The sequence below is a fragment of the Eumetopias jubatus genome, unplaced genomic scaffold (assembly GCF_037043125.1).
Source record: "Eumetopias jubatus isolate StellerSeaLion01/CBP00866 unplaced genomic scaffold, mEumJub1_p1.0 scaffold_6, whole genome shotgun sequence".
Classification (NCBI taxonomy): Eukaryota; Metazoa; Chordata; class Mammalia; order Carnivora; family Otariidae; genus Eumetopias; species Eumetopias jubatus.
The window spans coordinates 148,632,599-148,646,790 of record NW_028274812.1 but is presented as its reverse complement, the minus strand read 5'-3'; positions in this window follow the sequence as shown (position 1 = coordinate 148,646,790).

Here is a 14,192-nt window from a genome sequence, read left to right as displayed (position 1 = left end):
AACACAGGTTTTCACCTACATGAACGTCCTAGGGGACATTTGAGATTCTGGATGAGGGACAATTCATTGTGCAGGCTGTGCTTGGAAGACTATCTTATTCCTCTGCCTTACTCATCAGTGCCAACGAGGGTCCCCCCATCGCTGTAATTACAAAAGAAAAGCCCACAGCTTTTTTTAAACATTCCCTAGGGAATGGTTGAGACCCACTGAGCTAGAAAATGGGCAAAAGAGAAGAGACGGGGGCAGGACTTCTAACCACTCAAAGCGAGAGCCACCCCTCCTCTGAGTGGCCTGCTGTCCTCCCAGCAGGGCAGGACCAAGAAATGTGAGTGTCAAGGAAAATAATGTTCTTGACCCCAGGGTGAGAAATTTCCCAGACTACTTTGAAAAGAAGAGTTTCCTGCCTGTGCCCAGTCTGCAGCTAGTTCAGCGGTCTGGCCAGAACACCATCTCCCCGTGCCACTGTGTGGTCCTGGCTGCTGGCCCGGAGGACACCCTTCCCAGACCCAGCATGGCCTTTCCGTAGGGGAGGATGTGCACAGACGCCCTCTCGGGAGCCTACAAGGGGGTCCTCGAGGTCCTCCTCTCATCCTCATTCTGGCAACTTGTCCCTGGCTTCCCCAAAGTCCTGACTGCTTTGAGGGCAGTGAAAGAGTAGAATGCCCCCTGGAAGAGGAGTCTGTGATAAAACGAAATTGGAAATTATTCTGGTGATCTTTATTGCCACACCGCTGGTGCTAAACCGGGAAAGGTAACCACCGTCCCGTCCAAATCACAGGGTATTGGTTTCGCACATTGGAATGTATCCATTCAATGGAATAGCTATGAAAACATTTTAAAAAAGAAACTAATGACATTAACATGGGAAAATATGAGAATTTGAGGGGAAAAAAGCAGAATACAAAATTTGTACAACTGTGGTATATATATGTTTAAAGCTGGAAGAAAATGCATCAGAATGTTAACAGTAATTGCCTCTGGGACCATGAATCAATGGCCTCCTTTGTGGTGGTGTTATTCAATTTTTGCTCAAATGTTTTACAAGTGTTACCTTTATAACCATTTCTTTTCAACTGCCCTAAGCACTTGGAAACTGTTCACCTTTTTCCACCAACAGCTGCAATTTCCTCCTTTCACACTGTTTCATCCTCAGACGTCCCTTCCCAGATCCCGGCCCACTTTCCTCAGGACCCTTGCTGAGGTCTTCCCCAGCAGTATCCCAACCCCACCCTCCCACGGCCAATCCACTCCTTGCCTTCCACACCGAGCACCAAACTCCTCTCCTCTGGGAAGGACCCACTCAATCCCGTCCCCTAGTCCTTGTGCCTTTGGTGACACCGAAAAGGATACTTTTCAGAGATGGTAGCATTCCTGCTCAGATTATCTGAGAACAGGACCCGTCTTCCTGTTCATTTTATTTCCCATCCTTCCTCTTCCTTCCCTGTCTTGCCTCATCTTCTGCCCGTAGAGTACAGAGCCCAGAACTTAACACCCCACAAGCCCTGGTGATATATTAACCAAAGTAGCCAAATTAACGATGGTCTGCTGGGTGCTAGGTGACTTCAGAGGGCATCTAACATAATTCTTGCCCAGCCATGCAAAATACATATAATGGCCTGAGTTTGGAGACCAGTCAACTGCGATTTGGGGAAAATAAGTACAAATCAGAGGTCACCCAGCTATGAAGTTGACGGAGCCAATATTTGAACTCAAGCCTCTTGGTCCGTTTCCAAATTCTTAACCCTAACCCTCCTCTGGCCCAACTTCCACGCCGAGGCATCCTTGTCGGAGGTCAAGGAGCATCTCAGTGTTTCCCATCCAAATTAGTGGGGAATGGTCTGTGTGAGAAGGGGGGTATTCAGTTGAAAGTCGCGCCTTCAAGGACGGTCGTCTGTCCTACGCAGCTCCTGCGATTTAGATTACGGTGTGGGACGAAGGCTTAAAATTCAAACATGAAGTTATTTACAAGCCAAGCCTCGCCTTGGCTTTTTCGTGAGGGCTGGAACCCTTTCTGCCATACTGCAGCACCACCAAGACATTCCCGTTGGTCTGCGAGGGCTCCCCCTTCCCCGTGTAATGGGATGGGCTCACTGCACTGCCCCTGTCCAGGAGAGGGTCAGCAGTAAGGGAAACCTTTCTTTAACAAATGCCCTCAACTGCTCCCAATGCCCAGTTCTAGTCCAGTTGTGCATTCTTGACTGGGCAGGCCATGGGGCTTTGTGCCAGGAAAAGGAAACAGCAAAGTTACAAAGTTATTTCCAGTATGCCTTCCCAGGCATGTACAGGGAAACCCAGAGTGCAGTTCAGAAACTTCAGCGAGATACAAAAGCCCCTTTGCAGTTCCTGCAAAGGAACTGCCCCCTCCCCTCCCACAAGATGCTCAGGGTCTGGGGACTCACGGGTGCTCAGGGCCAATCGCCAGATTACAAGGTTCACACTGTTGCTTCTGTAAATAACTTCTCCGTAAGGGAGGCCTTCTGTAATAAATAAATGAACACAATGTCATGAAATGCTAGGCTAACCTAAACAACAGAAAGGAAAATAGTTAGCTTGTTTGTCCCTCCTTCTGGAGGGTATGTGGGGCCAGGTTAACAGATTTAGAAAAGATCCAGTTCTCACAGACAAATGCAGTGAGTCTTTCTATTCCTGGAACTACAAGAGGATCGGATTTTTAAGATTTCAAAACAAAACTAGTATTATGTTTAGTTAAATATATGTAATTAAGTATATACCAGGTATGAATGTTCATACCAACCCAAAAAGCGTATGTATCGTAATGCATGTATGCATTTGGGCATCGGGTTGGTAGAGTTTTTGTTTGTTCATTTTGCTGTAACAGATTTCTCTCATTATGTCCAGTTCAGGAACCGATAATGATTGTTCATTTATTCAGAGCACACCAGGACACCATCCAAATACTCAGAGAAAAAAGACACATCACCGCATTTTTTGTAAAAGATTTTTTAAAATTTATTTGACAGACACAGCAAGAGAGGGAACACGAGCAGGGGGAGTGGGAGAGGGAGAAGCAGGCTTCCCGCGGAGCAGGGAGCCCGATGTGGGGCTCGATCCCAGGACCCCGGGACCACGACCTGAGCCGAAGGCAGACGCCCAACGACTGAGCCACCCAGACCCCCCTCATCACCACATTTTTCTAGTAGAAACTACGGAATGCTGGGAAGTCCGCTATTTGACATGTGTGTACAGGTCTAACATCTGTAATAAGCACAAATATATCTCTGCAGTAAAATACATGAGTTTTTTTTAAAGATTTATTGATTCATTTGAGAGAGAGAGAGCATGAGCGGAAGGGCAGAGGGAGAGGGAGAGAGACTCCCAAGCAGATACTTCGTTGAGCGTGGACGTGGAGCCTCACGCAGGGCTCAGTCTCTCGACCCTGAGATCGAGACCTGAGCCAAAACCAAGACTCAGTCGCTCAACTGACTGGGCCACCCAGGTGCCCCCAAATACATGATTATTAACATTAGGTGCAGTAAATAAAGACCATGAATACCTTCACATCTGGTGTTGCCACCAGATGAGTTAAAAACAAAATTTTTGCTTTTCAGAGCACTGTGGGTTTTGGAATTACAGAATAGGGTGTGTGGAACAGTGTACAAACATGAAAAAATATTCACAAATGGACATTTTAGGAGTCAAGTGAACAAATCTGAGGCAACAGACTAGAGATTCGATTTATGGAAATACTATAAAAACACCAGCAAGGACTCCCATAATGACCCTGTATGGAAATTGTGACCCTACTGCAGTGGGTGGGATGGGTCCTGCCCTGTCCAGGGACCCAAATGGACAATTCTAATCCGAGCAGAAAGGAAAGCCTGGGACAGATGTGAGGCAAGCTCTGCCTTTAGCGATGAAAGCAAACAAACACCTGCTGAGTTTTAACTTTCCTTCCTTGTCTTTCCAAGCCGTCACTCTGAAATTCTGAAAGCCAGCATGACTCATACACACCTTTGGATGCTTTCAGTATTTATTAAACTTAGATCAGTGCAGAGACATACTACCTTATTGGTGCATCACCTACAAGCAACTCACATTATCTGTCTTAATTCCCCCAACTGTCTCTGTGCGCTGTGTTATTATTATGATCCACTTTCGGAAGAGAAAGCTGCAGCTCAGAAAGGTGAGGGGACCCGCCCAAGGTCACACAGCCAATGCCGGCAGAGCTGAGCCTCCAGCCCAGACCTCTGCTCCTCCCTCTTGCTCATGGTGCTCCAGCCATAAAGGCCTGGATGCATTCTTTGACTTTGTCCAAATACTTTCAGCTCAGGGAGCAAGCAGCCTGGACACAGCCGCTGCAGCCTGCACACCCCGTGCCATCTTCTTCTCATTAACCACTTTAGTCACCTCCTGGAGACCCCACCCCACCAGCCAGGTGCTTTCCCAGCACAGCTTTCATCTCAGCGGTAATTTTTTTTTTTAATTATAGAACCATTTACTTAATACCTGACTTCCTGAGTGGACCTTAAGCTCTATGGGAGCAGGGACCCTGAGCATGGTGCTCATTTTCTCCCCACCACAAGAACTGCACAGTGCCTGCTACCTGGTTAGAAGCATAATGAAAGATCAATCAACAAAAACATCTTCTGACTCAAAGATCAGTTTTCACTCCACGGTGTGGGATTATCTCACCAGTTTCCAAGCCTGTGAACCTGTTGCTGGTCTCTGTTGTTTGTCACAGATCTCCTAGGCACTGGTGACATGAGATGTTTTCTTCCACGGGCCGTGATCGTGGTACCTCCTCCGCACATTTAAATCCTGGCACCACATGTCCTCCAACATGTGGTAGGACTTCTGGTGCATGCGGGTTCTCGTCCACATGGCAGCACACAGGGTGGCACACGGCAGCCTATCAGCAAGCAACGTGGTGCCGGGAAGATGGTCTTGCTGCTCTTCCTGCTGCTCTTAGGAACGTGCCTTTCCAAAGATCAGCCTCTCTGGTCATACCCCCAAAATCCTGCTATGAAATAGGGGCAAAAGTGGAGAATTTCCAGCTGTGTCGAGAGCAAACTTTCATCCTGTTTGGGTAATTACAAGTAGGAAAGGGGGAGGAGACAAGAAAGGAAGGGAGGGAGGGAGGGGGGGAGGAGGAAAGGAAGGAAACAAGAGCTGATAGACCCTAGGAATAGGATTGGTGGCCCCATTGTCCCTGTTTTTTGTCAAGCAGCCAGCCCCTGAGACAGGGCTCTCCCCTCTTCCTCCTGCGCTGGACACCCTCACTCCTAGATCTGATGCCGTGCTTGCATTCTCTCTCCTACATCCAACCCAAGTGAAGCCATGGTGGGAAAATGTCCAATTGTACGAGGAAATGTATCAAGCAAGTATCCTTCACTTTTCTAGTTTCTTTTTTTTTAAGATTTTATTTACTGATTTTAGAGAGAGAGAGACAGAGATTGTGAAAGAGCACAAGCGGGGAGGAGAACGAGAAATGGCTCAAAACAGAGGCACAACCATTCCCCTTGAGTTTAACTCCTGAGTGATTTCCTCCTCTGGGCTTTGAGAGAGCACGCGAGAAGACATGAACAGTGGGGTACAGTCACATCTGCTTTTCTCAGCTGTAAGACAGTTTCACAGGCAATATAATTCATGAAATTCTTTGAGATAAAGGGAGGCAAAGCATAGCTCAAAGAGGTAAAGTCCAAAACCCAAAAACCCGGAGTCCAGTCTGCCGTGTGGGCCAGGAAACAGCAGCTGCTGTGAGTGAGCAACTTCTGTCTCCTGACCCCTGGCTTCTTTCCCTGCCAATGGGGGACTGTCCCCTGTCTGCTCACTTGCTTCAGGACGTCGTTATGAGGCTCAAACAAGCTAGAGTGCTCTGTAAGCCTGAAACACTGACAAATGTTAGTACTTAAAATTTTATTATGGGAGACAAGTATATGAAAGAGGAACAATGATCCAGTCCTCCAAGAAAGTAAGGGTCTATGTGTCAGGTTACAAAGTGCCACAGAGCCACACTCTGTGGTGTGTGGTCGATTTACAAACAGAAGCATGGAGCTTTCCCGATTTCCCAGCCCAGAGTGCGCACTTTCCCACATCCTCTACCAGTAACAATTCGGAATGCCCTGGCTGGGGAAGCAGCAAGCTCAGGAAGGCTGTGAGCCTCCTCTCCAAGTGCTACGCCCAGACTCTCAGATCTCTCCTGTCTGGGCACAGCTCCTGCACCCAGGCCGAAACTGACCAGGAAGTACCCCAGAATCCACCTCCCCAAGACTTGCAAAACACTGCCTGGCCTCTCTGTGCCCCTCACCTCCCTCATTCTTAAAATGGGGATAACAGTGTATCCCTCTGGTGGTGGGGTAGGGATTGACTGACGAATCACCCATGTGAAAGTCTCTAGCCCACACAGGCCCTCAAAAACAGGTAGCTCTCTTTATGCCCCTAAATTCACTGTGGGCACATCTCAGCTCAGACACTTCACAGTGGATCCAGAACAGATGTCCTGGGGGCCCCCGGACTGGCTCAGTCGGAGAAGCCAGGGACTCTTGATCTCAGGGTCATGAATTCGAACCTCACAGAGGGGGTACAGATGACTTAAATAAATAAACTTTAAAAAAACGAAGAGATGTCCTGGCCAGGCCTCCTGATGGACAGGATTGTGTCCTATGCATTCTTCAAGAGAGAGATTCCAGCTGTTTAAACAAATGTATTTCCCCTTCGAGACTGTAAGTACAGTACAGTACTGTAGTTGAGGCAAGAATTCCACAATGATAAACAGAGAGCTCCCTCTTGCCTTATGACAGCTAAATATTCCTCCACTGCATGGCTGTCTCATAGTTCATTTAATCAGTCCACTTTTAAAGAAAGATTTTATTTACTTATTTGAGAGAGCGCACAGTGGGAGGAGAGAGAGAAGCAGGCTCCCCGCTGAGCAGGGAGCCCAACGCAGGGCTCGATCCCAGGACCTCGGGATCATGACCTGAGCCAAAGGCAGACACTCAACTGACTGAGCCACCCAGGCGCCCCAATCAGTCCACTTTTAATAGACCCTAAGATGTTTATAATCTTCTGCAATTACAAATAATACTGCATTGAGTAACTTTATACATACATCATTTCCCAGATGTGGAGTCTGCTTCACCCTCTCCCTCTGCCCCTCCCCCCGGCTTGTACTCGTGTGCTGTCTCTCAAATAAATAAATAAAACCTTTAAAATATGTTTGATTAATAACAGAAATGAGTTGTGCATAAAGTTAGCTTTGTTGCTAAAAATCACCTCTCCAAACAGAGTTCAAGTTGGGGCAAATAATAAAAAAGGTATAGAAACCATAACAAAAGCTATAGAAATGGTAGAGAAAGGTTAGGGAACCACTAGATCATGGGCCCCGATGAAGCACCTGATATAAACCAAGCCTCTGTTCGTGGGCAGCAGACGTGCCTGGCAAAGAACCCCAGTCTGCACCTGGGGCCCAGGCTTCTGGGTCTGGCCCACATTGGGCTCCTCACAACTCCTCTGGCCTCAGTTTCCTCATCTCAATACAGCTATCTGATCCACTTAGTGATCACATATTATTGTAAGGGACACATACAATCATGGAAAACGTTTTGAGGACGTTAAAAATTCCGCATGAAAGCAAAAGAGTATTTCCTCCACTGACTGGTATTCGATTCAGTATGTTACACACCAGCAGGTCCTTGAACAGGAGTTCATCGATGGATTAATTGGCCAGTTGAGTATAAACTGTGGACAACCTTGAGGAACGACCCCTGCGCGCTCTCCCCTCCGGCTCCTCCCAGCTGAACTTCGGGCAAGTGGATGGACCCTGCACCTGCTACGGGTCCGCCATCGGAGCAATAAGTCAGTGTGACCATTAGATGGCGCCAGTGACCAGGAGAGCCTTCGGTCTTCCGAAATCGAGCATTTTCCCTACTACGGAGCTTCTTCAGGTTTGTTTGTTTTGTAACTTAAAAAAAAAATTATAAAGACCATATGCTCACTATGAAAATATATCAAACAGTATAAGAAATAAAAATGAGATCTCCCGTTTCTGGTAAGCTTTGGAGCAGTGTCTTCTTCTCCCTGGTTTGAATGCAATAATAGTGTGTAACCCTGATTAACCCTAACTGGGCAGAAAGTCCTGATGGGCTCGTTGGAATCACCTCAGAAGTATAACCATAGCAACACAAAGCCACTGCGTCCACATCTCCTCCACCCACCCCCAGACACACACATGTCCACATTTAACTCCACACTTGCCAGTCCCCTTCATCACTTACTGGCTTCTTACAAAGCCCTCATCCTTTTTTTTTTTTTTTTAAGATTTTATTTATTTATTTGAGAGAGAATGAGAGAGAGCACGAGAGGGAAGAGGGTCAGAGGGAGAAGCAGACTCCCTGCCGAGCAGGAAGCCCGATGTGGGACTCGATCCCGGGACTCCAGGATCATGACCTGAGCTGAAGGCAGTCGCTTAACCGACTGAGCCACCCAGGCGCCCACAAAGCCCTCATCCTGATCGAGGCAATGGCATTAACAGGCTAACTGAGCTGGTTAGACTTCTGGGGTGTCAGCAAGTCAGTAACTGAATCAAGAGTTTCAAGAAGCATATTAAAAATCTTACAAACATATTAACATAGTTACCCCCCACACACACACATACATATAATATTTTTTTCTGGGGTAAAACCATAACTACGTTTGCCTCCTTTATGGAGTGACTTAGTAATACCAACCATTCCCCGTGCCTCTGAGAACCAAGGGCAAATGGGGACCAAATCCCCAGTTGTTCAAAATGGTCCTCAAAAGGTTCATTCAAACTAATAATATATTATGTTAATTAAGTTTAAATGAGTTTAAATTTTAAAATGGGGAAAAACTAAAAAGAATAAATACAAAAGCAAAAAAAAAACATTTTTCAGGTTTATAAAAGAAACATTCTAAGTTTCTTTGAAAATAAAGTTATTACTATGTCCAAAAAACAAGGTTCAGACGAGATCGGGTGCGTCCAGGGCAGTATGGCCGTAGACGCCCAAAAAAGACTCAGTTTAGTTCAATTTGATTTGGCTCAAGTTTTTATTTTTATTTTTTTAAAGATGTATTAATTTATTTATTTGAAAGAAAGGGGGGTGGCAAGGGGCAGAGGGAAAGAGAGAGAGAGAATCCCGAGACGACTCCCCACTCAGGGCAGAGCTCAACATGGGACTTGATTTCAGGACCCTGAGACCAGGACCTGAGCAGAAATCAAGAGTCGAGGCTTAACCGACCAAGCCACCGAGGCGTCCCTGATTTGGCTCAGGTTTCAAAATGTGGACCTCAGCTTCCTAATCTGCACTCGGAGGATCCCTGGGCGGTCCCCAGACTTGTTCGCTGTGAGTGCACCAGTGCATATACATAGAGACCCACCATTGTTGCTGGGGAAAAGCAGCGTGCCCCCTTCTGGGAGCAGGGGGAAGATGGCGCACAAGGACACCTTTCCTGGACCTGTGAGTCCAGTGAGGAACCCGGAGAAAAGAGAGCAGGGAGGGGAGGGAGGAAACCCTGGCCCCTGTGATCTACCTTTGTGCCTGGCCCTGAAAACAGCTGAACCGTTCCCTCCAGGCCATCCGACCCCTGAAGCTCCTCTTCAGCACACAAAGCCCTTAGTCCAGAATTCAAAGCCACTAATGTCCGGGCGCCTGCGAGGCTCAGTCATTAAGCGTCTGCCTTCGGCTCAGGTCATGATCCCAGGGTCCTGGGATCGCGCCCCGCATCGGGCTCCCTGCTCCGCGGGAGGCCTGCTTCTCCCTCTCCCTCTCCCCCTACTTGTGTTGTCTCTGTCAAATAAAATCTTTAAAACAAAACAAAACAAAAAAACAAACCCACTAATGTCTGAGTCAACAAGTTGGTGAGATCTAGACCAAGTAAAAGTGCAGATATTGACCCCCTGGGGCTAGAGTGCAGGAAGTGTCCCCACAGCCTGATAGGGAGGAGAGCACAGAGGCTGGGGTCCACTTTGTCATTCATTCCTCCAGCACACTATTATGTATCCCCCGAGGGGGAGCTGGGAAAACAGGAGAAAGCCCTGCCCTCCCGGCCTCACTTTCTGTGCACAGCGGCTGCTAGTATGGCCCTAAAGCGGCCAGACACAGGCCTAGCACCTCGTGTCCCTGTCTCAGTTACTCCTCCCGTCAAGCCCACGGCGTGGGCGTGGGCGTGGGCGTGGGCGTGGGGGGGGGTAGTGCCCCTGTCACAGCAGAGAAACCGAGGCTGGAACGTGCATCGGACGCTCAGGTGCAAGCTTCTGTACGTCCTCCAGGTGGAGAAGCAGCGTCCTCCAGGTGCTGGAACGAGACACCCTTGTGCCAGAGCTCCAAGAATGCGACTGTCCCCCCCACGGTTTCCTCTGCCGGAAAAGACTAACTGCCAGGCAGCGACAGGCCGAACGGCAGCTGCCCAGTTCCAAAACGTCCAGCAGCGCCTTTTCCCAGCGTCAGGCAGTCCCGTGGAGCCCAGCGGGCCCTGGGTAGGTGAGCGCTGTCCGGTGCGTGCGCGGCGTCCAGGTCGGACCGCCGCCGGGAGACGCGTGGCGACCTGCAACCGGACCCAGCGCGGCTCTCACCTGCGGATCCCTCCGCCTCCTCTCCGCCCCCAGAGACTCGGCAACCAATTCTCGGCGGCGGGGTCGTGACGTCACCGTTGCCGGGCCGAGCGGGGCGCGCTCGGGCCTCTGCCTGCGGATCCTGCCACCGTGTGGGCGAACAGCAAAGGCGCCAGGCGGACAGCAGGGAGGCGAACTAGCCGGGGGGAGAAAGATGGGGGAAGGAATTGTATTCTTGCAGGATCGTAGAGCTAGGAAAAGGCCTTAGGGTTACCTGGCCTAACCTGTTCGGCGTCGGCGTGACGCTCCAGCAGTGGGAAGAACGGGGAGCCCGCCCGGTCCGGGGGCGTCCGCTTGGGCAGCTCCGATGGAGACAAGCGTCCTCTGCACTGAACTGAAATCGGCCTCCCAGGGCCTGCACCTGACCGTTCTACCCCGCCAGGACCATACAAAACCGCTCCATGCCTCTTCCGCGGAACAACCCACCTCGCCCAAGTGCCTGACTCACCTGATTTATAACAAGCTGGATGCTTTTCTTTATAAAAGAGGAAAATATAGTTGAATTTCAGAATAATAACAGGGAAGACACAAAAATGGGGAAAATGTTGATAGATAAAATGTAAACCTTTGGCAGAACATTGTTGTTCGTATTCTTCTGCCCCGTGTGTGTCGCTTGTGTAAACACACCAGGATGTACAAAGGCCCGTGGCAACACGCACGCTCACAGCTACCAGCGCTCGCTCGTCACCTGCGCCAGGTTGTTCCCAGTCCTCCCGCCCACCTGGAAACACCTGGTTAAATGGATATAAATCAGACCCTTTACAGTCCATCAGTCGCTGAGCCCCCAGGACTATCCAGACCAACTTAAACACAAATGCATGGAAATAGAGCCACAAAAGTGGAAAAGGAAATGTCACATTCCTCTTGATATTTACAGCACTAGAGGCAGTCCCAGAAGAAAAAATCAGTGCGGGTGAGCATTAACACAGCACAGAGTGCTCACTGTGTGGGATCACAGCTCACAGGGAGTCACACCCGTAATTCTCGGCAACGCCCTCCTACACTGGGACAAAGGGTACACCTTGGTGCAGGGCAATTCATCAGTGCTTATTAAAATGACAAATGCACATGCTTCTTGAACTAGCAACTCCACTCATGTGGAAGGCAGTGAACCTCATGGGCAAGCGGCCAGAACACTCACACTGCCCCATGGTTTGGAGGAGGAGGGGCCATGCACTGGCATCTCATGCTCTGTGTCATCACCTTGAAATTCTTAGCCATCTCTTCTTTCAATGTGTGTTTTGTAAGTGAAGTCCAAAGAGATTGCACCAGGAGCTTGGAGCCCATGCTCAAGCTTGGTCTTGCTGTTCATGCCTCCCAGCATCTGCAGGACTGGTTTTCAGCTGCTTCCCACACCACCACCACCTCCCCCCCCCCCCAAGAAGACACCTCCACCCTCTCTCTGTACAGTGTTTTCCCAGGAGGCAGGGCAAAGGGGAAAGGAAGGGTCAGGCATAAACACCTGTCTAGACAAGCCTGGCTCAGGGCCTCAGGTATCTGTGTCCCTGAAGGAATGTGACATTAAATAGCAAAACCAACAACATGACACCAAAACAGATCAAGAGTGAGCACACAAGAAAGGAAAGGCTTGTTTCTTGCTATTTGGACAAGGGGACTCATAGTTTCACTTGGTACAGGGTCCCTCACTCTATGTAGCTGGCCCTAGCAGACCAATATTCATTAGCAAATTATATGTAAGAGCATTTCATTATATGAAAACGGTGGCCTGATACTCCATGACTTGTGCCCTTAGGTGACATAGAACTAGAATATAGCTCTTTGGCTCAGGTCATGATTTCAGGGTCCTGGTATCGAGCCCTGCAGGGGCAAGTGGGGCAGACTCCCTGCTCAGTGAGGGTTCTGCTTCTCTCTCTCTCTCCCTCCACTCCTGCCCCCCACCCCGCTTCTGCTTTCTCTCTCTCTCTCAAATAAATAAAATCTTTTTTAAAAAATGTATCTAGCTGTAATGTAATAGGAATATAATTTACAGGAAGGCAAAATCCTATCTGTGTTCCTGAAACTTTTATTATCAGCACCTAATACAAAGCTTAACACATAAGATTTCCTATGAAATATTTATTAATTTAAATTAATTAAATACATTTTTATTTAAGCCAGTAAAATAGACACTTAAAAAATTGAAACAACCTAAATGTTCTTGGAAACTAGTTAAGTAAATTTGATACATTCATGCAATAAAATACTGTGTAGCTGTATAAAATAATGGGTATGTTCTTTAGGAACTAATATGAAAAGGACACTAAGATAAATTATTACTATGGGGCACCTGGTGGCTCAGTGGGTAGAGCATGCGACTCTTGATCTTGGAATTGTGAATTTGAGCCCCATGTTGAGAGTAGGGTTTACTTTTAAAAAAATTACCATTTATGTTTTTAAAAATGCAAGGTGAGGGGAGTGATTTCTCCTGGAGTCTCCTTCAGTGACACATATGTGAAAGGATTCAGAGAAATATGTCAGCTCCGGGTGGCTGGGAGGGAGGTTTTCAAGGAACATTATTTTATACCTTTTAGATTTTGAAACAAAAGCATATGAATGATGAAATAAACAAGAATTAAGTTGGGGCGACTGGGTGGCTCAGTTGTTAAGCGTCTGCCTTCGGCTCAGGTCATGGTCCCAGGGTCCTGGGATGGAGCCCCGCATCGGGCTCCCTGCTCGGCGAGGAGCCTGCTTCTCCCTCTCCCAGCTTATGTTCCCTCTCTGGCTATCTTTCTCTCCGTCAAATAAATAAATAAAATCTTTTTTTAAAAAAAGAATTAATTTTTGGAAGCGGAAGAGAGCTAAATTATGTGTTCCTGTGGAATGACGCCTTGTTAAGTGAACACAAGAAGCAGAACATTGGGTCTGTCGTCCTTTGTGTAAGACACGTATTGAACACCGTGTCTGGGAGAGCTTACACAGCACTCTCCCTGCATTACCACCTGAGTAAGCTACCTCTTCCGGAGTGGTTCCACAGTTGTTGCGTACGGTATGCCATTCTGCCGGCATGACCGTGTCCCCAGGCTGCGATCAAACATGGTGAGAAGAGCAGATAAAATGGAACTCACTGAGGAGAGAAATACACACAAGAACAACCCAGGGATGCCAATGAAATCACGGAACATATGCTGCACAAAGTCAGTTAAAGTAACACTTAAGCACTGAGGGAAATGCCCAGCTCTGATCAAGGCAGGACAGCTCACCACATCTACTCCTGTACCTCATCTCCACACCCAGCAAAACCCTGACACTCCTATACCCGGATTTCGGTAAGTGGTGACGCTACTGGATTCTTTTTCTTGGCGGCCCCCTCCTCTTGTTCACATCACCTTTGCACAGAGATCCCGTCATCCTTGGGACAGCTCCCCCAGCTCCAGGGTCCACCCGCTTTCCAGAGACCTGAGGCGGAAGAGGACCTGAAGGTGAGTCCGAGGAGGGGACTACACTGGTCAAGTGCCAGTGTCTGGGGAGAGAAAACCTGGCTCAGATTCCACCCTGCCACTCCGCGGTGGTGTGACCTGGAGTACGTTACTTAATTCTTGTGCTTCAGTTTCCTCATCTGTAAAATAAGAATGGTAATACTTTAACATTTGTTTTATTGTTG